General features: G+C 39.8%; 1 protein-coding gene across 10 annotated transcripts in view; it reads left to right on the top strand.

Moving 5' to 3' along the window:
• Inpp4b (inositol polyphosphate-4-phosphatase type II B) overlaps window positions 1–25,171 on the top strand; it is a 757,204-nt gene that overhangs the window by 108,747 nt on the left and 623,286 nt on the right. For all 10 annotated transcript variants that reach the window (XM_075976561.1, XM_075976565.1, XM_075976570.1 and 7 more), the window contains one exon: window positions 24,610–24,672. The gene's annotated coding sequence lies outside the window, so the exon portion shown is untranslated. The remainder of the gene's footprint in view (window positions 1–24,609; window positions 24,673–25,171) is intronic.

Raw genomic sequence — 25,171 nt, forward strand, 5'->3', positions numbered from 1 at the left:
CTGAGGGCAGGTGGGGTTCTTACCTGTTCTAACTGGCCTTCTTCTCCTTCTGTATTGACCTCCACCACCCTCCCCATCCTGTTTTCTGTGGTTCCTTCAAGTTATATAAGCATATCTGAAGAGTTTGAGTAAGGAACCAGAGATAAGAGAGAATATGTAATGTTTGCCTTTCTAGGTTTGGGTCACCTTACTCAGTACAATCATTTCTAGGTCTATACCTTTACCTGCAAATTCCATGATTTCATTTCCCTTTACAGGCAAATAATTGCTAATGTACTGTTGTGTATGTGTAGAACATTGTTATTATCTGTTCATCTTTTGAAAAGCAGTTAGGCTGTCTTTCCTAGCTATTGTGAATACAGCAGCAATGAAGATAGCTGAGCAAGTATCTGTGGAGTAGGATGTTGAATCCTTTGGGCATATCCAAAAGAATAGTATAGCAGTCAAATGTCAGATGACTGGGGTTGAATGGACTTATCTTTGGGCCTTCTATTTTACTCAACTTGTCTACATGTCTGGTTTTGTTTTAATACTACACTTAATTAAATAATGACTTCTGAATTTTGGAAAGAAAATTCTCCATCATTGTTATTTTTATGTAGGGTTGCTTTGGCTATATTTGTGGTTCCTTGTAGATTTTGGGATGTGATGAATGTTGTGAGTATTTTGCTTGAGACTGTATTGAGTCTCTAACTTGCTTTTGGTAGGGTGCTCATTTTTACAATAGTAAATCTTCTGGTCAGTAAGCATGGAATGCTTTTCTATTTTCTGATATCTCAGTTTTTCTTAATAGACTTCAAAATGTTTCAATGTAGAGGTCTTTTACCTTCTTGGTTAGGCTAAGTCCAAGATAATTTTCTTGCTTTTGAGGACATTGTAAGTGAGAACATGTTCATGATCTTTTTCCCAGTGTGTTGTTGGTATACAGGAAGGCTACTGTTTTTCTAAGCTGATTTTGTATTCTGCTACCTTGTTGAAATTGCTGATTTGTCTCTAGAAAGTTTCTGGTGGGATTTTTGAAATCTCTTATGTATGATATCATATCATATGACAACAGGGATAATTTGGCTTTGTCTTTCCCTATTTGTAGCCCTTAACTTCCTTCTTTTGCCTTATTGTTACAATTAGTGCTTTTAACACTCTATTGAAAAAGAGGAGATGTAGAGGACACCACATCTCCTTCCAATAACAATAAGACCAAACCAAACAAAAAAAAATCCAAAATGACCAGTCCAGGCCCAGATATATTCATAGCAGAATCAATCTTGCAATACATTCAGAGAAAATCTATAACCAACATGTCTTTAGTTATTAAAAAGAACTAGAAACAGATGAAGCACAATCTTGTTCTGTGAAACAAGAATTACTCTGATATCAAAACCAGACACACACACACACACACACACACACACACACACACACACCACAATGCAAAAATCTTCTAAACTACTAGAAAACTAAATTAAGACACATGTCAAGAACATTTGCCACAACCAAACTGACTTTATCTCTAAAAATGAAAGGATAGGTCAACATACCTAAATCAACAAATATAAAAATCATATAAGTGAGCCTAAAAACAAATTGCATGTTTATTTTAATATATATAGAAAAGGATTTTGAAAAAAATTCAACATGCTTTTATTGTAAAAGTTCTAGAGAGAGTAGGACTGTAAGAAACATACTTCAAAACAATCAAGGCTATAGAGGACAAACCCAAGCCAACGTTATACTGAGTGGAGAAAGCCTCAAAGCAATCCCATTCAAATCAGGGAGCAGATGGCTTCTTCTGAATTGTTAAAGTGTGTTTGGGTCTCAGCATGTGCTATACATTATGGAAGCTTTCATGGGCTGCAGAATTGAATGCACACCCTTTGGTGTTTGGGTAGGGTACTTTGTAGACACTTGTTCAGTCCATTTGATGTAAGATGGCATTTGATTTTAAAGTTTTGATATATTTTTGTTAAGGTAACTCTTGGAGAAAGTCGGGTATTGAAATCACTGTTACTGGGTTGGTGGTAATCTGTGCTTTCAGTTTCAGTAATATGCAGTTTATGAAATTGGGTGTCCCAGAGTTTAGTGTGCATCTGCTTAGAATTGTAATATTTTCTTTCCTTCTTTTAAAAATTATTTATTCCATTTTTATTTTATACGTATGGGTGCTTTGCTTTCATGTATGTCTGCTTGTCACATTTGTGTTTTCTGTCCATAGTGGCTAGAAAAGGACATCAGCTCTCCTAGAACTGGAGTTGCAGGTAGTTGTTTGTTATTATCCTCATGAAGTTCAATAAGATTTTTGTTCAACTATTAACTCAAACTTCTTAAATTTTTTGAGAAATTTCTTTGGAAATTGCTCTCTTAAATTTTGTGTCCTGGTGTTCATGTATGTAGTTTTCATTAGAGAGTATTTCTACAGGACTGGTGAATTTGATAGGAGACATGCTGTCTTGGCCATTCATGTTGTTTTTGAGTTTGTGATATGACCTGGGCATGTAGACTTGTTTCTTTGTTTCTGTGTCTGATATGAAAAATCTGGAATGCATTAAATTGGGTCAGTACAGGAGTTGTAAGACTAGAGCTGGGTCAGCCAAAGCTAGTGCATGAGTTGTTTAATTGGACCAGGCAAAGATGGCTCTTGAGGTGGAGATGGCTGTAGAGAAGGTAAGAGAGGGAAGTGATGTGGGAGTGTCATATATCAATCTGTTGATTTCATTGGTTAAGCTATAAAGAAACTGCTTGGCCCTGATAGGTTAAAACATAGGTGGGAGGAGTAAACAGAACAGAATGCTGGGAGGAAGAGGAAGTGAGCTCAGAGACGCCATGCTCCGCTCTCCTGGGCAGATGCAGGTGATGAAGCAAGCCGCTGGGTCAGACATGCTGAATCTTTCCTGGTAAGACCGGGGCTACACAAGTTTATTAGAGCTGGGTTGATCGGGATATCAGAATTAGCCAGTAAGGGCTAGAGTTAATGGGCCAAGCAGTGTTTAAATGAATACAGTTTCCGTGTAATTATTTCAGGGCTTAAGCTAGCCATGTGAACGGCCGGGTGCCGGGGACGCAGCCCCACTGCTCCTACTACTACTGGGAAGAGTGGCTCTCCAGGTGAGGGTAGCTCGTGGACAGTGGAGAGGGTAAGAGCCCTCTTCTTGCATCTTACATACAGGCTGCCTGTCTGGAACTGGGCCTGCTATGCTCTGTTGGTTTGTAGAATTTTATACATGAGTGCTGCATTTAAAGCATTTATATCCTTTGTCTAATTCTTTCCATGTTACCCTACTTCTCAAATTCACATTTTCTTCTTTATTTACCATTTTACACATATGTATATATGTACACATAAATACAATCTGCTAGGTCTATTTAGTGCCATCCATGCATATATGTTCAGGGATGCTGGGAGACGGAGATCCAGACTTCTTCAGGCATTTATCCTGTGATAGGATGCCCACCTGTAAGTGGTCAGTCCTAAACTTTAGCTTAAAAATCGCTGGTTTTAGAAAGGATACTGTAAACAGAGACTGATCTTTTGTTCCTGGCCATCCAGACCCAAATAATCACACAAGAGCTATATTAATTACAGCACTGCTTCCTAACTCCCACTTATATCTTAAATCAACCCATTCATATTAATCTATGTATCACCATGAGGCTGTGGCATCTCGTAAGGTTCTGGTGTCTTTTTTCTTTGGCAGCTACATGGTGTCTGCCTGACTCCACCATCTTTCTCCCTGAATTCAGTTTAGTTTTCCTATCTAACACTATTCTGCCCTACCATAGGCTAAAGGAGCTTCTTTATTAACCAATGGTAATAAAACATATTCATACAATGCAGAGGGGAATCCCATATCATCTCCCTTTATCTGTCTAAATAAAAAGAAAGATTTTAACTTTAACATAGTAAAATTTCATATGCAAAACAGTTATCAAGCAAGAATTATATTTGCAATATTAAGTCCATTTACATTTGGCAAATTAAGGAAAATACTTTTCATCTATCCTATCTTTGTGAGTCTAAAGTTTTATATCTAATTCATGTTTTATCATAACTAAAGAAAACTATAGTTATAACTATTGGTCTTCAACTTCATCAAAGACCCTAGAAGGATATAATATTACCTAAGTAAACAGGAAGTGCATTGTAAGCAACTTCTAAAACTCTAGAATTGACAGAGACATCTCGCTGCCTAGATAACATATAGAGGGGAATCTCACATCAGGATATACTTTATAAAATAACTTGGCTACATTCTTAAGGTTGCTTATACCATAACCAAGGCAAAAGGTGTATATATATATGCATCTTATAATTCGCCATTTATACATTATATATTATTATATTATATTATATTATATTATATTATATATATAATTGGGAATTATAAGACACACATAATGGTGAATACTGGTGTGGGCTGGGATGGGAAAGAAGGAGAAGCTGGTTACTTAGCTGACAGCATACTTAGCTGACTCACATCTGCACATAGTTTGAGTTTCGAGCAATTATTTTCATTGTTTGTCACATACAGGGTCACCGTTGCTGCAGCTCAAATAAAGCAGCTCATTAGGAAGAGATGTCTGGGAGAACAGCACGACTCATTTACTTGAAAAATGGATGTGAAAGAAACCCTCAGCTAATAATATTTTGGAGTTATTTTTGATTCAAGAGAAGATGTGAGGGGGTTATCACACATATAAAGGGACCTTTAGGATGCAGAATTCACGTACCCTTCTACTCCTGCTCTGCCAGTTTGGAAACCAAACTGTTGGCATGGAAGGCATTAGAAATGACCTTCCTTTGTCATTCTCGTATGTTTCAGTTGCTGAAGGTGGGACTCAGTACAGTGTTCAGCCTTCCTCAGATCCAGGAAGATCTGAATATGTGAGAGAAAAGAAGGGAAGTGGATGGAAAGAGATGGAGAAACTGGGGTTTCAGGAAGCTGACTATCAGCAGTCTTTGGAGATTTTCTATAAAATTACATGTGCTAATCACTTGAGCTTTTATTTTGGTAGTAATTTGCACAAACAGAAATTGGTTCTGGGATATTTTTTAGTGTTTTGTTGGTAGTGGTATTATAAACATGCTGACATAAAGCTCAGCATTTTTGTCCACAGAAGGAAGAAAATTATATTAGAAAATGTTTTATTTCCTCTTTGATGGGCAGAGTCTACTGCCATGAGGTTTCAACAGTGTAAATTAATGTGAAAATGAGATTGTGGAGCTGAGGAGATGGACAAAGCACTTGCCATTCAATTATGAGGGCTAGAATTTGGATCCCCAGAGTCTATATAAAAGCTGAGAAGACTTGATGATTGCCCTTAATCCCAGAACTCAAGATATAGAGTCAGGGTTTCACAGGGTGACCTGGCTAGCTAGACTAGCTGGAGTTCATGTTTAGTGAGAGATTCTATTTCCATACATAAACTGTAGATGCTTGAGCATCTATGTAGCATCTGTGTTAATTCTGGGCCTCCACAGCCATTCACACACATGTGCAACTACATATATGTGTATAAACCCAGATGCCTCCACACACATGCAAACATGTATACCACACACACACACACACACACACACACACACACACATATACACACACACACACAAGACTGTGAAAGAATTGATATTTTCTCTTATTGAAAGACACATGCTCCAAAGTATCTTCACTCATTCCAGCCTCGGTGTGGCCTAAAGGATTTTATATGCAAATTTGCTTCAAGGAGTCCCCTGTGCTGACCTGGTGTCATCATAACAGCTGGACTGCTTATGAGAGGCCAGTAATACCATGTTGACAAGTCAGTTTTGTCTTCACCTTAAAGAAGGTACGAAACCACATAGAATCTAACAAATCAAGCTGGCTTGCAGATCATGTTGGATATACCTGAGTATTTTGAGTTGGAAATGACAGGAATCTATTAAATCACCCTTGGTGACCACCCCAATCATGGCAGTTAGATATTTAATATTGACAAAATGTAAGGGATTTGAAGAAAATTACATTACTTCATTAGGTGTCATAGTTAGGGTTGCTGATGAAATGCTGAAACACCATGAGCAAAAGCAAGTGGGAGAGGAAAGAGTTAGTTTTGCTTTCTACTTTTTACCTCTGTTCATTATTGAAGACAGTCAGGGCAGGAACTCAAACAGGGTAGGAACCTGGCGGTAAGAGCTGATGCAGAGGCCATGGAGCGACATTGCTTGCTGGACTGATCTTCATGACCTTCTCAGCCTGCTTTCTCATAGCATACTTGACGGAGTGCCATCCAAGGAATGGCACCGCTCACAATGGGTTGGACCCTCTCATATCAATCACTAATTAAGAAAACTGCCCTAAAGACTTGTCAAAATAGCTTGATATTTTGGAGGCATTTTCTTAATTGAGATCCCTTCTCTCAGATAACTCTTGCTTGTGTCAAGTTAGCATGAAAGCAAACTAGAACTTTAGGTCAAGCTATAACTCATCCGTGTAAGGTTAAATCTGATGTATAGTCTTACAGAATTATTATTTTCAATATTTAACCACTAGATTACCACAAAATATTTGTTTTTTTAAAAATTAAAATGTCTTGAGCTGTACATCTATAGAGTTGTCAAAAATAAAGGCTCTTTTGCATATCCCAAGGCAGAAGGGCCTCCTCTTCCCAGAATGTCTTGCCTTAGACAGGGTGTGCCAGGAATTATTTGTACTGTTCTGAACAAGATCTACAGAACCCAGCTCAGTGTTAGCTCAGAGAAGATACTTATGAAGCCTTTTGTGGGTTACTAGTTAGTATATACACTTATAGTAGATCCTGCTCTTTCCCTTGTTCCTAGTGTAAAAGAAGCATTTGCCTTTCTTCAAAGAGCTCTTGGGATGTGTAGGAAAATGTGGCTAATAAAGATAGTATGTCTTTTTCTTTTTGAGGGGTTTGTAGCAGCACAACCGTAGCTTTCAGGCCATCGGTAACTGATGACGTACAATGCACTCTTTCTTAAAGGATGGCAGAGGATCTGTAGACTCCAGTTCTTGCTGTCTGGCAGCTGCATTCTCTGACTCTCTCAAGGACAAAGAAGGGCTCATTAAGTACTGAATTTCCCCAGCTGGTTGCTTTAGCATCAAATAGTAAAACCAAGAAAGGGCAAAGCCTCCTTGTTCTCCTGTGGCTACCAGAGGGGTGCTCAGTTCTGGCACACGAAAGACAGAGCTTTCCAGGCATGAAGTAGAGGCCCAGACAGGAGACAGACATCCGAGGGGCACACGTGGACTATACATGTGAGATCCGACACTAATCTTCAGGAAGAGATAAAATGTCATCCCCTGAATGTTCTACCCAGCCTAGTTGGCAGCTTCTACCTCCTACACAAAACATGTTTAATTTTCTTTCTTAGTTGCCCATGGGGAGAGTCACTAATCTTTATGGTCAGCTTGGATGGCCCTTGACTGCTAGGGTTTGGGTGAAGGCTTTACATACTGTAAGGTGGGCCCCACATCATAAGTTGTGTTAAATTGGTGAAAATGGAAACTTATTTGGGGAAAAGTAGATATTTTCAGGGTATAAAATGCACTAGAAACAGTGGAAAAAATCATGGAAAAACCCTAGAAGCATGGGGAAAAATATACAGTGGTCAGAACTAGGTAAAAAATAATTAGAAAACCTCAGTTTCTCATTAACTGTCTTTTTGAAAAATATACTCTATGATCCAGGCCCCAGGGACTGGTTTGCAGTTTTCCTCTTCTTGTTTCAGTGAGATGCTCTTTAACAGTTGAACAGTTCCACAGTCAAACATGGACTGAGTGTGACCGAACACCCATGTACTGGCTCATTTTTAATGTCACCCTGATACAAACTAGAGTCACTTGGGAAGAGGGAAATGCAATTGTGGAATTGCCTTCATCAGACTGGCCTGTGGGTATGTTGGGAACTGTTGATTGATGATTGATGTTGGGGGGTATAGACCACAGTGGGCAGCACCATCCCTAGGCAGGTGGCTTTGGGCTCATAAGAAAGCAAGTTGGGCAAGCAGGAGGAAGCGAACTCATGAATAGAATTTCTCCACTTCTTCATGGCCTCTGCTTCAGTTCCTGCCTGCAGGCTCCTGGCATGAGTTCCTGCCCTGGATCCCTACTGTGTTGCACTATGACCTGAAAGCTGAAAGGAACTCTGTGCTTTGCAAGTTTTGTTTGCTCACAGCATTTGTCACAGCAACTGCAAGTGAGCCGGAGCTGCAGCAGTCATTGTTGGCCACCGCTGTCCTGTATTCTGCTGACTTCCATTTCCCTCTGTTCTGTCCTTCTGCCTATTAGGCGGAAGTCATGGGCTTAGAATGGAAAGTTGACTATTGGGTGGAATAGGATGAAAATTCAAAGAGCACGGGATTAGAAGTATCTTGAGACAGTCTTTAAGAAGACAAATTTATGAAATGCTTCTAAAGTTTCATATTAGGCTGAGACTTTCATCAGAGAAATCAGAAACATGGGAAGGGAGGAAGAGTGGGAGGAAAGGTGGGAGGGTGAGAGAGAGATATCTTGTTTGCTATTTAAGTCTATTTTGCATTGTGGAATCTTTCACAAATTTAATGCATAAATTAATCAATGGGATCCTCCTTAGTAATCCTCTCTGATTACCCAGCTTGACATCTTAGACTCTAATATTTCCCCTCCTTTTGCCCTTTTTAAACACAAGCAGACAAACAAGCTAGCCTTTCATTTTGTCTCTTTGTTTTTTACTATTTAAAATCTTTCAATTTATTTGTTGTATGTGTGAATGCTATTGCATATGTGCCATGCCACATGTGTGGAGGCCAAAAGGCAACTCCCAGGACTCAGTTCTCTCCTCCCACCTGGCGGGGGCAGTGTTTCTTCCTGTTTCTGCCATGCTGTGTATTCCAGGCTAGCTGCCCCCAAGCTCCCAGGCAAACGTCTTCTCTCTGCCTCCCCTAGGATGTAGAGGTGCTGGGATTACTGATGTGCCCACTATTTTTTCTAAAATGTGGATCCTGAGATTGAACTCGGCTGTCAGACTTGCATAGCAAGCACTTTGGCCCACTGAGCCACCTCACTGGCCCTGCTTAACATCTCGCTTTATATTTCCCATTTTCACAGTAACAAATGACATGACCGCCTATAGTTCTGTATGTAGAGTATGCCATGACCCTGTCGCCCCATATTCCTTTCTTGTATTTTTCAGTGTTGGACTAATTTTGCAACTATACTCTCCATTTGTAAATTGGCCACACTATTTTTTTTGCAGTATTTGCAGTTATTCTGTATATTGTATTTATTACTGACACCATTATTAAAGAAGTTTTCGTATAAAAATTTTGTATCTGATATTTTTGCATTTAAAGCTCCTACTCTATATTCTTCATTAAGTTATCTACAAGATAATTCCTCTGTCAGAATATTTCCTCTTCAGAACCCTCTGATGTTTCCCAGAGCCAGCAGACATGAGACCTAAATCTCCTGAGTTGTCACCCAGTGCTACTCATTATCTGACCTCATTTTTGCCTAGCGTTCACTTTTTCGCCTGAACAGCCTGGTGACTGTCATGCCCAGACCCCACCCCCATGTGTCTGTGTGACCAGGCACCACCTGCTCTCAGGTCCCTTCCCATTGCTTCCAGGTAGTCTGATGCCTTCCTGAGTATGGGTGTCAGTTTGTGTACTTTCTGGGGCGTTCACCTTTTCATACCATCAGATCTTCTTCCGTACTCTTGGCTTCGCTACATGGTGGCTGAGCTTCTCCTGTCTGCACCTCTGGAGCCATGTCCATTCAGGAAGAACCGTATGGTGGCAAATACAGTCATTTTCATCTTTGCCCACCATTTTCCTACTGAATTATACCCTTAAAAAGTAGGGCGCTTATCTTGCCCTGTCAAGGTCACTAAAATGAATTTCATTTGCGCTGAACACAATTCAGAACTGGCCCAATTACAAGTGACTAATTTTCTTCTCTTTATACTTGGAGTTTTTCTAAATATTCCTTGCTAAAAGGAACATTGCAATGAGTAGTTTAATGATGGCCACATGCCCTTTCAGTGTGGACGGCACCCTGCTAAGTTCTTTAAAGGCATTGTTAGCCTTAATTCTGTAACACCCATATACGCTGTGAATTACTATCTCATCTCCATATTAAGTCATTCATTTGAACCTCCTGAGTGTGTTTCTGATTCCAAAGCTCAGCCTCTTAATCATTATGCTCCCTTTAGTTTCCAGGATGAAAAAGCTTCCATTCTGGGTACTTTTGGTAGCATTAGTCACCTCTCTTAATTTAATGTCATTTGCAAGATTTTATGTGTTGTATGATACCCTCTGCTCAATGTATGAGGCAGGTCATGTTTTGCTACTTACCTGTCGGTCCATCCATCCATCCATCCATCCATCCATCCATCCATCCATCCATCCATCTCATCTCATCTCATCTCATCTTATGCACATGACTGCCATGCCTTTTACTGGGTGTAGGACCAGTTTCCTTCTGTAAATTTGCACAGGAACTTGGACTGTGTCATCAAGTAAAGAGTGACAGATGCAGTCTTTTGTGGCTCCCTAAGCAATGTTATGAAAGCTTCTGCTGCTCGCTCTCTCTCTCTTCCTATGTCTTAGTGGTCCCAATGATGAGAGAGAAACACTGAGAGAGGAAGGGAGGAAGAGAGAGAAGTGGAAAAGAAAGGAGAGAGTGAGGGAGTATGCAATTTGATACCAGAACAAAGGAAGTAGGTATTTATTATTGTCACTGTTATTATTTATTTATTCATTCATTTATTTATTCATTTATTCCTTCAATCCATTTATTTGTTTGTTTGTCATTGCTGCGGATTGAACCAAGGACCTCAAGCACATTGGCTAAGTTTTCTAAAACTGAGTTACATCTCCTAGCAGTGAGATTTTAAACAAGAAGTAAAATAGATAATTTTATATGGATACAAGATTATTTTTGGAAATAAAGGAAAATAAAATCAAAATAAAGGGAAGAAAGAGCAAAGCCTGAAGCGAGAAAGACATGGAGAACAATGTGCTTCAGGAAGAAAGCTTTATAGCATATTTATTTAGGTAGCTCACAAACAGTTTTATTGTTGGTAACAACATGGTTGTTTGTAATGGATTGGCTCTGGTGTGAGAATTTCAGACATTTCTAAGAACTTAACCCACAGCAATGGTCACAGAAGCCACAGCTATCAAATAAGAAATATAAATGCATAAAGATATAAACACAGCCTGGTCAGTCCATTTAGTGTTACTGGTATGTGTATATGATAATCAGGACTCACCACGTGGTATTGGATAGTGAATTAGGGGGTTTATCCCCAAGGATGGCTATTTCTCCCACTCTCAGCATTTCTTCACTGCTTTGTAGTTTTCAGACCATGGTGGAGCCCCATGAGTTTTCCCCATTCTGGGTAAGCAAGTCCATTGTTGTACTTTGCTTGGGTCTTGTTTAAGCAGTCATATTGTTGAGGTTTCATGGATGAAGCCTCCCTGTTGTTTTTAGGAGACACAGTCTCAGAGCAAGTTTCCTATTTCTTTGCCTCATTCAGCCTTCATTCTCACTGACCCCTGAGCTCTAGATGCAGGACTTCTGTGGTGGACGTAGTCTCTGGAATTGGGCCCCTCGTGATCAGTTCTCTGCATTTTGACGTGTGGTTTTCTAAGTGGTCTCTGTTGCAAAGAGAAGTTTCTTTGATGAGGCATGAGGGCTACACTGTGGAGTGGTGCTCAGAATGCAGTTAGGAGTTGCACTGCTTTAGTGAAGTGGAAGTTTAGCACTCTCTAAGATTGGTGATATCACTGGCCCCAGGAAGCTGGGTAGGTTTCCGTTGCCAGGCATGATTTTCCTCCTGTTGAATGGGTTTCAGGACCCATTCAACAATTGTTGGTTGTCACCAATATGTGGGTGCCACTATTACACCAGGGATGTCTTGCCAAGGTTTGTTATTGTTGTGTATCATAGCTGTCACAGCTGAGGAGGACCATTGGTAACTTCCCTCTCTTGGCAGCTTGCATGGCACTTTCTAACACCATGACACTTTTTCTCAGGGGGCGATGCAGCTTAGATCCTCTGAGTCCTCTGTCTTAAGTGAATGCTGCTTTTAGCAACAGGGACTTAACTTCCGCCTCTGAGAGGTAGCCAAGGGCAATGGCAATAGTATGGACCATTGGAAATCTCTTGGATTCTCATGATCAACAACTCAAAAAGGGGTTTCTCATGCCTGGTGTTGGGTTTTTGTTGGGAAGTCTATGACCTTTGGTGGGAAGCACTGTCATCCTCAGTGGTACAAATTCATTTAAAATATGCTTGTATATATTTTCACATGTAATTATGTGTTTTATGTAATTTTAGGTAATTAAGAAATAATGTGTTTCCTAAGGCATTTATTATAATTTTTAAAAGATTTTCCTTTAATTACAACATTTTTCTCTTCCCTTTCTTCCTACCAAATCTTTCCATATTCCCCTCCCTGCTCTCCTTCACATTCAAGACCTCTTTTCTCATTATTGTTATTGTGTGCATATATGTATCAATATATCATATATAGTCCTAAATATTACCCATGTTGTCTGCACAATGCTACTTGTTTGCAGGGCTGCCCATTTGGCGATGGAGAACCATTTGGTGTTCACTTCCTGGGGAAGAGAATCTCTTCTACTGCCTGTTTCCTTTAGTTGTCTATAGTTCTTTGTGCAGGGTTGAAGTCCCGTGGGCTTTTCCCCATTCAGCTTGGCGTGTTCATTGGTATCATCCTTGTACAACACACATCTGGGTGGCCATACTCGTGAGACTTTTCAGGTACAGCGTCTCATGTCACTACAAGACACAATCCTACAGCAAACTCCCTTATCCTCTTTCTGTCCCCTCTTTTCCAGTGATTGCTGAGCCCTGGAGGAAGGATTGTGGTATATGTGTCCCACTTAGGCTGATCTCTCTGCAGTCTCTCAATTCTTTGCAAATGGGCAGCTGTGGGTGTCTCTATTAATCACAATCTACTGCTAAAGAAGCTTCTTGGCTGACAGTTAATCTATGGGAGTTGGTGTAATGTTACGTCCATTTACCACAACAGTAGGACTATGTTGTCCCCTAGGGCCTGTGACCTAAAATCATTTTTTGATTGCAGAACACTGATCATCAAATTATAATAAATATTTTGTCAGATTGTTTATTGGCCTTGCATTTAGACTTATTTGTGTTTTTCTGTTTGCATATGCTTTCACCATTATGTTTTCATCTATTGATTTTTTTAATATTCTCCACTAAATTTTTTTGGTGTCTGTATAATCATTTGATCATGTGACAAGAGTTAATTTAGGCTGGATTTTATCCCAACACTACAAAAGATTGTCTTCAAATTTCTTTAGTGTTATTTTTATAAAAGGTTAGTTACTTTATACAACTAAACTATTCTAAAATTATACTTCTTAATGAATTATGCATAGAAACCTCCTATTGGTGAAACTATTTTCTTTGGATCAAGCCAGATTGTTATGAAAATGAAAAAAATCTAAAAAATATCTTTCTTAGATAGCATTATAAAAATAATGATCAATGTGATTATCTTGAACAAGACTCAATAAAATACTGTGTCCACAGTAACTGTCAAAGGTAACATACTGTTTCAGTGACATTATACAATTTTAAAACCTTCTCTTATTCTATGTATATAGGTGTTTTGCTTGCATGCATGTCTGTGTACTTCTTGCATGCCTAGTGCTTGAGGAGGCCAGCAGAGGGCATCAGATCCCCTGGAATTGAAGTCACAGACACTTTAAAGCTGACATGTGGGTGCTGGGAACCAAACTTGTGTCCTCTAAAAGAACAGTCAGGGTTCTCAGCTGCTGTGTCATCTCTTCCCATCCCACTGTGTCATTACATTTAATACACACATTTTCTGTTATCACTTTTAAATCTTGCACTGATTTCCACCTTTTGAAGCTGATTCTTGATCTTATTTTTTTAACAGTTTATGCACTCAGCGTGATTTATTGTTGATGGTGGTTATTTTAGCAAGAATTGTGTATCACAAATTAATTATCCATCTAGACTTTCTCTAGGACAACTTAGACCAAAAGGAAGAAATCCATAGGGCAACTTCTAAGTGTATGCCCAAGAAGTACGGAAGCCTGAGGAGGACTCACCAAGATCTGTGCTTTGCTGTAGGGTACCATTAGGCCACACAGGGCCTTGAGCAAATTGTAGCTCTTCTGCAGCTGCTATTTTAACCTAAGAACTTGCATAGACATTTACTCAGCAGGTGTAATACCTGGCAGGTCTCCAGGTTAGCAGCTGATGGAATTATGTCACCTGCAGATAGTAAACAGGTGTACAAACAGTTTTCCACTTTGAACTCAACAAGGCTAAAGAAAAACTTTGCTAACTTCTCAATAACGAAGTCAGTCAAATTTAGTAATACTGCTGTCAGAAACAGCAGACAGGGATAGTGAAACACTCTAATTATTTTAATAGACTAGAACACTTTGTGCTAACAAGTCAATAAAGCTGTCTTTCACCAAATTTGGGGAAATAAATTGGTGAAGAAAATACTTGAAAAGATTTTAGTTCAGAAGAATTGATCATGTAAGCAGTCATATTAAACTTTAATATATGCCTTTAGGCCTCGTGTGGTTCTTGGATACTGAGAAATGAGACTCAGTTCATCTGCGTTGTTTCTAATGGGTAGCCTACCCCTCTGTGTGATGGTCAGGGATGTGGATGTAGGTGGGTCTTCTTTCTATGTGTTGCTTTCATTGGTTAATTAATAAAGAAACTGCTTGGCCCGATAGGTCAGAACATAGGTGGGTGGAGTAGACAGAACAGAATGCTGGGAAGAAGGGAAGTGAGTCAGACGCCATAGCTCTCCTCTCCGAGATGGACGCAGGTTAGAATCTTCCTGGTAAGCCACCACCTCGTGGTGCTACACACATTAATAGAAATGGGTTAATTGAGATATGAGAGTTAGCCAAGAAGAGGCTAGATATAATGGGCCAGGCAGTGTTTAAATGAATACAATTTGTGTGTTGTTATTTCGGGTGTAAAGCTAGTCATGCGGGAGCCGGGCGGGACAAAAAGCAGGCCTGCCTACAGCTCCTTCTACAGCCGGGGACCAGCATAGGACCAAACTAGGCCCTCTAAATGTGGGTGACAGCTGCATGGCTGGGGCTGACTGTGTAGCCACTGGCAGTGAGACCAGGATTTATCCCTACTGCCTGTACTGGCTTTTTGGAACTTATTCTTTTTGGAAGGATACCTTGTTCAGCCTAGATATAGTGTGGAGGGCCTTGGTCCTGCCTCAAATCAATGTGTTTGACTTTGGTGACTTCCCATGTGAAGCCTTACCCTTTCTGAGGAGTGGAATGGGGTGGGGTGGTATTGGGGGTAAGGTGGAGGGAGAGGGAGGAGGGAAGAAAGTGGTAACTGGGATTGATAAGCAAAATGAGAAAAGATATCTTTTTTAAAAATAAATTAATTAATTTTAAAAGAAACTACAATAAAATATGTAAAGAAGCAGTGTAAAAAATGATTTTGGAGCCAGACGTGGTGGTCCATGCCTTTAATCCCAGCACTTGGGAGGCAGAGGCAGGCGGATCTCTTTGAGTTTAAGGCCAGCCTGTTCTACAGAGTGAGTTCCAGGACACTCAGGGCTGTTATACAGAGAAGCCCTGTCTCAAAAAACAAAACAAAGCAAACAAATAAGCAAAAAAAAAAAAAATGGTATTGGAGTATATGGGTGTGTCACATTAAAGTGGGAAGTGGGTGCAATCTGCCTTACTTAGAACAGAGTATGCACTCGAAACTCAAGTTGGTATGTTTGTAATTTAATGAAAAATAGAGAGAGCTGCAAAGACATACACAAAACAGAAATATTTTGTAGCCATACATTTACATAAATGAGTTAGTTAAGAGGCACTGTGTGTCTTTTAAGAAAGTATATTTTTATATTATGTATGCGTTTGCCCTAATGTATCTATTTGTACCATGTGTGTGCAGTACATTTGGAGGATGAAAGAGAATGTTAGATCCTCCAGCTCTAGAGTTACAGAGACAGCTGTGAGCTGCCATGTGGGTTCTGGCAACTGAATCCAGGTCCTCTGTAAAAACAGCCAGTGCTTTGAACCACCAAGCTATCTCTCCAGTCCTGAGTTAAAGTATTTTAATAAGACATAATAACATAATATATACATAGCATTATTACGTTCATAGAAAGAACAAAAGTGAGTTAGTTCAACTGAAGACTTGGGGTAAAATGCTGAGCGCTACTGGCCCACAGATCCTATGTTTGTTCACTATCTCTGTGACTCAGGCATTTAGGGTACAAAGCATGCTTTATCTTCTTCGCCTATAATGTGTAGCTTTAGGCACAAAGGTTGTAATTGGTATTAATGGATGAAAAGCAACTTAGAACAATAACAACGATGGGCTTGGGTTTGACAGAGCTATATGTTTCTATTTTTACATGAAGAGCAAGAAGTTACTTTCAAAATAAAGCAGGCTTAAATATCTTATAATTTGATTAAAATATAATTTCACAATTTCCTCCATTCATCTCCGTCTCCTCCTTCTTATCCCTGCCATGTCTACCCTGTTTCCCTTCCAAAGTCATGAACCTCCCCTTCTTAATTACTGTTATTACATGTATTCACATATGCACATAAATGTCCATACAGTAATAAACATAAATGTAACCTGCTGTGTCATTCGGTGTCGTCTGTGGATACAAATGTAAATACTTCAAAAAGTTTTCAGGAAACCTAAGTTCTGAGCCTGCTAAATTGTGTATGAAAATAGTTTCTTATTTATTTATTTTTTAAATAACGAAGAGCAAATATATAATTAAGGGAATGAAACTTTTGGTGACATTAGATACCTCTGTATCTTTGGCTTCCACATCCATGCAGTCAGCTGATTGGAGATGGATGATATTCGGTGAAAAACTGCAGCTGTGTTAAGCATGTCTAGATTTTTATATTGTTATTTACTAAATGACAAGAATATAACATCTACTTACACCCATTTACCTTGTGTTTGATATGTAAACAACCAGACAGAATTAAAAATGTATAGGATTGTGGGTGGATTATAGGTAAATATTATTGCCATTTTATGTAGGGAAACTGAGCATATGAGGGTTTGGAGATTCACAGTGGTCCCAGAAGAAAACACCTGCACATATCATAGGATATTATCTTAAACGTGTTGAAATTAATCACATAGAATTTTTTAATAGAATGCAAGGTCAGACGTGAATTTTTCCTGCCATTCTTCTTTCTAGGCTTTAAATGTGGAATCCACCTTTGTTGTTACTTTATTTCCACCTGTCTCTGGCAGGGATCGAGTGTACCTATCAAAGGGTCTGGCCCTAATCATTGCCTTCGTGGGTGTTCATTAGTGACTCCATATTGAGCTTTATTTATGAGTCACAAACCAGGTTTTCCTTTCTGCTTGTAGGTGGGTACAAACGAATATTTATCTTTTTTTCTATTTATATTATCTTTCTGCAGTTTAAATGTAGTGCCCCTAAATTTAGTCTGTAAGTCTAAGACTTTGTTTGGTTTATTTTCTTTTTCTGGGCTAATTATTTTCTATGCTAATAAGCATGGTAAATTACACAGCAATCTAATTGGTAGTATGTTTAGTAGAATTTGCAAAAGCAATTAATTCCAGAGATTATCGCACTGACAATCTGATTCTGTTTCCTCACTAAGGTTGTATAAATTTAAAAAGAAAACGCTCAAACATGTGCACCATTCAGTATTAGGCAAAGGCGTTTTAAAAACCGAGTCGCGTGTATACCTCGTTACACTGAAAGCGGTTTGTTTTAGAGAATAGTGTTCTGTTCCTGGGGCTGTCTTGAAAGCTTGATTCCAGAGTTATAGATGCTAATGAATTCCTCATTTCTTTATTTCTTCCTGATGTACTTTCAAATCAAAAATCATTTAAAAAGCACCCACTTGGGCCACTTGTGAGAGCTGTAGACTGAAAGCTGAGATGACAAGGGGACCTAAACGTTTTTGAGCTGTAGCAGGCATATGGAAAAGCAAACACATCTTAAGCGTACAGCTTCATAATTTGTTTGCCAAAGGGAGCATAGTTGACCTCAGTGTCAGGTCAACAAAGGAAAACATTTCAGCAGCCCGAAGGCTCTCCCTAAGTTTCCACAGTCGCTATGCTGTGCTTTCCTCCATGTTTTGAGTTAGCGGCTACATGTAGTCCTTGGCATACCTGGGGCTATATTATAATAACTTGAAAATGCCTCTCACACTCTGTCTTCTGAGCAGTACACCCTAGCATGTCATGCAGTTGAGGGTAGTTAACTGTCCCCACCCCATCCCCTGTAATCGTGGAGCTCGCTCAACGCCTTGTATGTGTGTATGCACAAACATCTTTGTACATGATTTCTTCCCTTCAACATTGTCGAGGACATTCATCCATGTTGATTATGTGAGTAGGCTTTTTTTCCTTCTCATTAATATATACCATTTAATTGTATGAAAAAATTATCTGTTCTGTTGACAGGGATTTGGGTCATTTAATAGTCTCCTGATATGAGCAAGGCTCACATGAATACGTCTATATGTCATTTTTTGGAAACCATCCTTAGGATGATTTATCATGGCGATGAGCTTGAGCACAGACTTGCCCAGGTAAAAGTCGCAGAGTATCCATCATTTTGGTAGACTCTCCCATGCTATTCTTAAAGAACTCCATCCATCTCCATGCCTTGCCACCAGGACATGGCTGTACCGCTGCCCACATTCTTGCTCATCCTTGGTATTAACTTCATTTTTTTAAATAAATTGAAGGCAATTATTCTTTGTGTAGTCACATCTCATGAGTTTATCTTGTGTTTCACAGGACTAACAAATTTGAGGAGTTTGTAATATGTTTGTTGGAAAGTCAAGTGCCTTCTTTGGTGAAGTTTCTATTTATCTCTCTTTCCATTGCCTTTATTGAGTGGTCTGTCTCTTTATTGCTTGTAGAAATCACTTTATTCATTGGGAGTATGAGCTGTTTGTCTGACCTGTGTATTAGAAGTGTTTGCATTCTTGACTTGGCATCTCATTTTGATCAAGATAATATTTTTTTTCTTAAATGCAAACAAATTCTTGTGGATTTCCATTGATGTATAAGTTGAACGATGCTTAAGAAGTTACTGTCTTCCCCAAAGAAAATGAAAATGATGTTCTTTTAAGGTCACTGTTGTGTCTTAGCTTCCATGCACTATGTCTGAAACCCCTTGCTGCTCATGTTTGTTTATATAAGAGTCAGGATTCCTTTCTCTCCAAGAAGATATTTTGTATTAAGATTGGTCTCTGTCCTATAAATTTGTGTGTGTTTGTTTCTGGACCCTTTGAGAAGATAAATGTATACACATAAATAAATTGTTTTCTTAATTGTCAAATCTTCTAGTAATTTTTAAAAATTGATTGGTTGATTGATTGAAGGATTGTGTGTGTGTGTGTGTGTGTGTGTGTGTGTGTGTGTGTAGGGTTTGTATTTGATTGGTGTGTGTGTGAATTCAGAAGTGTTTCATATATAACTGAAGATCAGAGGATAGCTATGGGAGTCTGTTCTCCCATCACCTGTCTTTGGGGATCTCTCACTTTTCTAACTGACCTTGAGTTTCCCAGTGTTTCTTCTCTCTCTGCTCCCTGACTGCAGATGTGCACCTTCATAAACACTGCTGCAAGGTCCAACACAGACTGCCTTTGGATATTTCCCACCTAGTAGCACCCTTTGCGGTGTTATGGCTTCTACCACGCTCTTATGTTATCTCTATTGCTTTGTCCTATAGTTATTTTTTAATTTTATAATTGATGTGACAAAAATAAGAACTTGCTATGCAATTGTTCTCATAATACAACGGTGAGGAATTCATCCTACATAGGTCAACTGTTTAATCTATGTTAGTATTTAATCTTTGGAAAATGGAATATACTTATTAAGGACCATTTTATGCATTAATCGTTGCATTCAGTGGCAAAGGAGATCAGCAATAGGCACAGCACACAGCTGTCCTTGAGGAGACAGAAATAGTCGCTGAGACACAGCCACACAAGGCGACACAATGAGGCGGTATAAATCGCAGGCTTTGACTCTAATTGCTCTACGGTGGTGGCGAGTGATGCAGCCATCGGAGTCCAAACAACCTGAGATCACTCTGTGGGAAAGCGGGCATTCAAGTTTTGACAGGTGGTAAGTCTGAATAGTGCCGAGAAGAAAGGCCTGAACCACAAGCAGAAGGAGCTGTTATTAAGAATGAGAGAGAGAGAGAGAGAGAGAGAGAAACAGAGAGAGAGAGAGAGAGAGAGAGAGAGAGAGAGAGAAACAGAGAGAGAGAGAGAGAGAGAGAGAGAGAGAGAGAGAGAGAGAGAGAGAGGGAGAGAACATCATGGCAGCCATTTGGGACTCTAAGCCTAAGAGAGCAGAAATGCTACATCCGAAGATCAACAAAACATTCGTGGAATGGCCATAAAATGAAATAAAATACAGTATCCGATAGACATACAGTTTTCAGATACTTTCCTGTAGGTAAGCTGGAATTGTGAAAAACTAATACTACAAGATAGAAAATAGCTAAAACTCGAACCCTTACCACAGTGGCTATCAGATAGTCACATGATTTTTAAGCTAGGTCACTCTAGAGAAAATTTCCCATTACCAAGAAGGGAATCAGATAAGACCTACATGTCTAAAATAAAAGGCTTCTGAGGTCTGAAGAGTACGGGAAGATTTATTTGAGATGAGCTGAGAACACGCTAGAAATTTCTGTGTGCGGAGGGAGGGGTGTTTCCCGGTTGGTGCTGCTTAGTCAGGTCTCTTGAAGTCCAGGGGAGAGAGCAGAAGCAGTGTCTTGGTTTCTGATAAAGAAAAGGCAAAGAGACAGCTAGTGAGCCCATTGTGGTATTGCCCGGCAGAGGCGGCTGGGCGGCGCTTAGCTGCTGCCTCTTGGGATCAGTTGAGTTTTCCTGGGAAGATGTGTAGCCAACTCACTTTTGACTGATGTAGGTCCCTCCTTAAGGTCTGCCCAGCAGCTGAACTAGTCTCAGTAGATAAAAAAGTTAATGGCAGCGCTCGGGCTGTGGTTGCTGCGGTTCGTGCCTAAGGTTGGAGGATGGCTGAGATGACTGACTCAGGAACCCGAGGAAAGGCTCCTGTCGTTGACACTCGGCTTTAAATGCTTGCCAGACCCAGATCCCGAGTCCTCTTGGCTCAGTGGCCAGAAAGGAAACTCTCCATTTCTCTCCTCATTCTCGATTTCCTCATTTTATTCAATCCCTTGTTCCATGGACATGGGGATACAAAGTTAGCCATTTGGGAAGGAAGGAAGGAGGGAGGGAGGGAGGGAGGGAGGGAGGGAGGGAGGGAGGGAGAGAGGGAAGGAAGGAAGGATGGAAGGAAGGAAGAAAGGAGGGAGGGAGGGAGGGAGGGAGGGAGGGAGGGAGGGAGGGAAGGAAGGAAGGAAGGAAGGAAGGAAGGAAGGAAGGAAGGAAGGAAGGAAGGAAGGAAGGAAATGGCAGCGCCTCCTTCCCAGACTGTCGGTTTCAGCAGATGGGCGGATTAGCTGTGGATTCTAGTTCTATAGAGAGAAAAACTTTAAACCACGTTTTCATACACAGCTGAGTTCTCCTTTCTCAGTTAAGAACGCTTGCTGTGAGTTAAAGGAAGCTGATGAAAATCTCTGGGTGCTAGTCTAGGCGAGGCCTGATCTCATCCACGGAAATCCTTCAGTAGTTTCCTAAAGCCGACCCCGTTGTTTCAGAGAAGAGATTTATGCTCGGCCTCTTCCAGAGACAGAAGTCCAAAGTTTTCTAGTTTTATTTCTGCTAATACATTTTCTACTTTCAAAATATACAAGATATGCTTCTTATTGTAAAATTATCCCTCTCTGCTTATGTGTGTGTGTCTGCGGGTGAAGGTCATGCTAGTTAGAGATCAGAGAGCAACTTTTTGGTGTTGGCCTCAGACTTCTTACCATGTCTAATACTTTGGATCTGGGTTCCTTCCCTGCTGTACAAGCTGGATAGCTGATCAGCAGGCTTCTGGAACTTCCTCCTCTGCCTTCCATTTTGCTCCATTTTGCACAGGCACACTTGCATTGTAAATGTGGGGACTAGGAATCTGACTTTTCATGTGGGTTCTGGGATCTGAACCCAGGTTATCCAGCATGCATGGTAAATAACTTTTGTGTTGTGTCTATGCACTGAGTTATCTCCTTGGCACTAAAACAGTCTTTTTCAAATTTATCCTTAGAAGTATTTCAAAATGGAGGCATTACTGAAAATACTTACATTTTGCTCATTTGCATCTCAGTGTTGCTTCTTCTCTAGAGAGTCTGGAAGCTTGTTAAGGGAAGTTGAGAATGTGCACAGTACAGCAGGTACTGTCATGGCAGAGCTGCCTTCATTTTCTTATACTCTACTTCTTCATATACAGTTTTCTGTCTCCCTTGAAAGTTTGAATCTGCCTGCCTCTTGTTACTCTAACAAAACACACTGGGAGAGTTATTTTATAAAGAGTTTATCTTATTGCACCATCCAGGAAGTGTCACCCACCCTCAGGATCTGAAAAGATCAGCATATCATGGTTGTAGTAAGTGGTTAAGCCCATTCCTTGCCTCATGAGTCAGGAGAATGGGCAAGAGTCCCCAGTCTTTGGGGCGATACTCCCCACAATCTAAGGAATTTCCACTAGATTCCACTCTCTACAGGTTCCATCATGTCCCCTTAACACCTCCCTGGGAATCAAGAGTTCCACACATGGGCTTCTTAGAGAAGGATATTCAATGTCCAAATGGTGACTCAGTCTTTCAAGGGCATCCCATCCTGTGCAGTTTTCATAGAGGAAATGGCTTGTCTGTTTTGTCTGCATATAGATTGTGTTTTCGATGGCCTTAAACTAGTTTTCTCCCCGTCATCATCTTCACTTCCCTACAGATTTCTTTTCCATGTATTCTGCAGCTTCAACACATTCTATTGTGTAATGAAGACAAGCAGACCTATTTCTTGGCATAATTGCTTGGGTCTGTGTTTCCCTCGTTAGAGCACACCTTTGCTCAGTTGATTTTTCCTTCATTACCATTTCTCTTAAGTGTATGAGAGCCTGGTTTTCTGCAGGTGTTTCTGGAATGGAATCAATGCTTCTCCAGAGGAGAACTCTGAAGCCTATCACAGTGTATTGGAAGGCTTCTTCAGTCTGTAGTCTTGAGCAAACTCAAGATGACAGCCTTCACAATGGCACTGGTACTTAGAGATGATCTTCCTGAAACATGATTCAGTCTTTGTCATGGATCTGTCAAAGATCTAAACTGAGTGGTGTTTTTTTTCTTTTTTCTTTCTTTCTTTCTTTCTTTCTTTCTTTCTTTCTTTCTTTCTTTCTTTCTTTCTTTCTTTCTTTCTTTTCTTTCTCTCTCTCTCGCTTTCTTTCTTTCTTTCTTTCTTTCTTCCTTTCTTTCTTTCTTTCTGCCTATTACAGAGTTTGATTAATCAACAAGGAAATGAGGTCATTTCCCGCGTGCTATGGTTTAGTCTTTCTACCAAGCCTCTCTCTAGGATGTTGATTCTCAATGGAGCCATCAGATTTTTCCAAAGCAGAAAGTTGTTATTAATTCTAATAACTACACTGATAATTGCATTAGCTGACACTGTCTTCTGTCCTTTAGATTTATTTCTCTCACTTAATCATCATGCTAACTCTTTGAAGTAGGGGGCATAATCAGTCCTATATTATAGAGGAAGAGGGAACACACGCGGAGTTAAATTTACTTGCTCAAGTTCTCACAGCTGGGAAGTGTGGTGATTGCAGCTAAATGATTATTTCTGATAATGGCTGACACAGTTGATTATTTAATGCCGCTTATAACTGTTAACATTCCTCCAGTCAAGTAACGTTCTTAGAGGTGAATTTAAAATTCTCACCTCCTTACGGGACAACCCTTTCTGCAAAAGCTATTGCTCAGACCTGAATTTCTCACCCTCCAATCTGAACGTGCAGATAATGATGCAGTAGAATCTTTTATGGGACACTCCTTGAGATTATTGTATGCTCAGGGAGGGAACAAGATATATTTCCATAACTTCTGACTCCCAGAGAGTGTTTTTCTCCCCGTTCACAGCATCGGAGAGCTTGAGAACCTGCAATTATTTCCAGTCCTCCTACAACTCCCCATCTTTTGATTTCTGTGGGAAGATGCAGACTCTTATGAATATTTTGCAGTCCATCCTCACAGAGAGAGGGAGGGAAGTAAGTTTGAACAATTGCAAATTCCATTTCAGTCTTTTGTGCTCCCGTAACTGTTGGGTCCCAACATGGCTTATAGCTCACCTTTTGAAATTGGGGAAACTAATGCTTTTCCTTGCCAAGTGCAAATCATATTTCTGAGTGAGAAAAGAAGAGAATCAAAGAAAACCAGGTGCGGATCTGCCACAGTCACTTGTGTTCTCTGCTGCAGGGAGAAAGGACCTTTGGGGAATTACTTGGCATTTAAGGCAAGTGACTCCTGAGGCAGCTGCCGAATGAAGCTGAGAATCGTGTTAAATGATTTTCTTCTGTGACCTTTATTACTAATGAATCTTCTTTAAGAAGCATTTAAAGAGTAAAAAGAAAGGTTGTTTTTATTAATCTTCTTTCTCTTTGCCCACAGAACCCAAAGAAATGGTGCCACCTGGCAAGAGAACTGCTGTGTTTCATGAGAGTTCAGACCAAGGTAGTGATTCTTACTTAGAATTAATATTTTTACAGTGTGTTAGGCACATGGAACTGTTGGTTTTCTTTGATGACTGAGTTAAAACATTGTGTGTGTCACCAAACAGTCCTTTATTTATTTGAAGAGTTGAAAGAAGAAGCTGTGATGATCATCATATTCATAAAGTGGAATAGAAATTAAAATACAGGATGGCTTAAAAAAACTGTAGAAAACCATTAATTTCTGATATTGTCTTTCATTTATATGAACAAAATCTCAAGGAACTTGAATTTTCTTTTCTGAAAATAACTAAAATTGGTAAATCACGTTTCCAAATGGCAGGCAGAGGGAGAAGTGAGGTTTCTGCCAGGATGCAGTGAGGGGACCTTATCTTTTGTTATGCATTAGTCAGAAGGCTTTGCATGATACCCTTTGAAGGTGCAAAAACATGTCAATACAGATTTCTGGAAAACATCAAGTTCTGTGAAGATACTCTTATACAAAGCACGTATTTTCTCTG

This window comes from Microtus pennsylvanicus, chromosome 6, assembly GCF_037038515.1.
Source record: "Microtus pennsylvanicus isolate mMicPen1 chromosome 6, mMicPen1.hap1, whole genome shotgun sequence".
NCBI classification, from domain to species: Eukaryota; Metazoa; Chordata; class Mammalia; order Rodentia; family Cricetidae; genus Microtus; species Microtus pennsylvanicus.